Genomic DNA, 594 nt, shown 5'->3' with positions numbered 1-594 from the left:
TAAAAGTATCTGTTATACTATTGGTATAATTACCTATGTTAACCCTGGACATAGATATGCAAGCATATTATGCTCATAGATTTCAGTTTAACTGACCAATTATATTGAACGCTGCACCTTAGTCAATCCCATTATAGACAATAGGTGGTTGGACTTTACCACATATTAGTAAATAAATAATTAAAATTGTTGGGCACTTTATTATGATAAAAACTATTAATTGGTACTATAAATATAATTATTAAGAACAATTATGATTACTACAAAACATTATGGAAATTTCACTCCTTCTTTGATTAAACCTATTGGCGTATCCCGTTATTGTAAATTTTTTTATATTTACTTTTTTTATTACTTACCCACCCTATTACCCCCATAGAAAAAATTAACCTACCAATTATTTTTTTAAGTTAAGTCATTTACTCAAAGTCCCAAAGAAACACATAAGCAAAATTATATGATTTAAACATATTCAGCCTTTCCTTTTCCTTTCTAGGCTCTTCTTTTTTTTTCTTTTATGTAATGTATTTTTCTCCATTCTGATAAAGCTCTCCGTTCCAGATTGGTTTCATTACCAAATATTATGAATATTAT

The sequence above is a fragment of the Octopus sinensis genome, linkage group LG9, assembly GCF_006345805.1.
Source record: "Octopus sinensis linkage group LG9, ASM634580v1, whole genome shotgun sequence".
Classification (NCBI taxonomy): Eukaryota; Metazoa; Mollusca; class Cephalopoda; order Octopoda; family Octopodidae; genus Octopus; species Octopus sinensis.
This window is presented reverse-complemented; position numbering follows the sequence as displayed.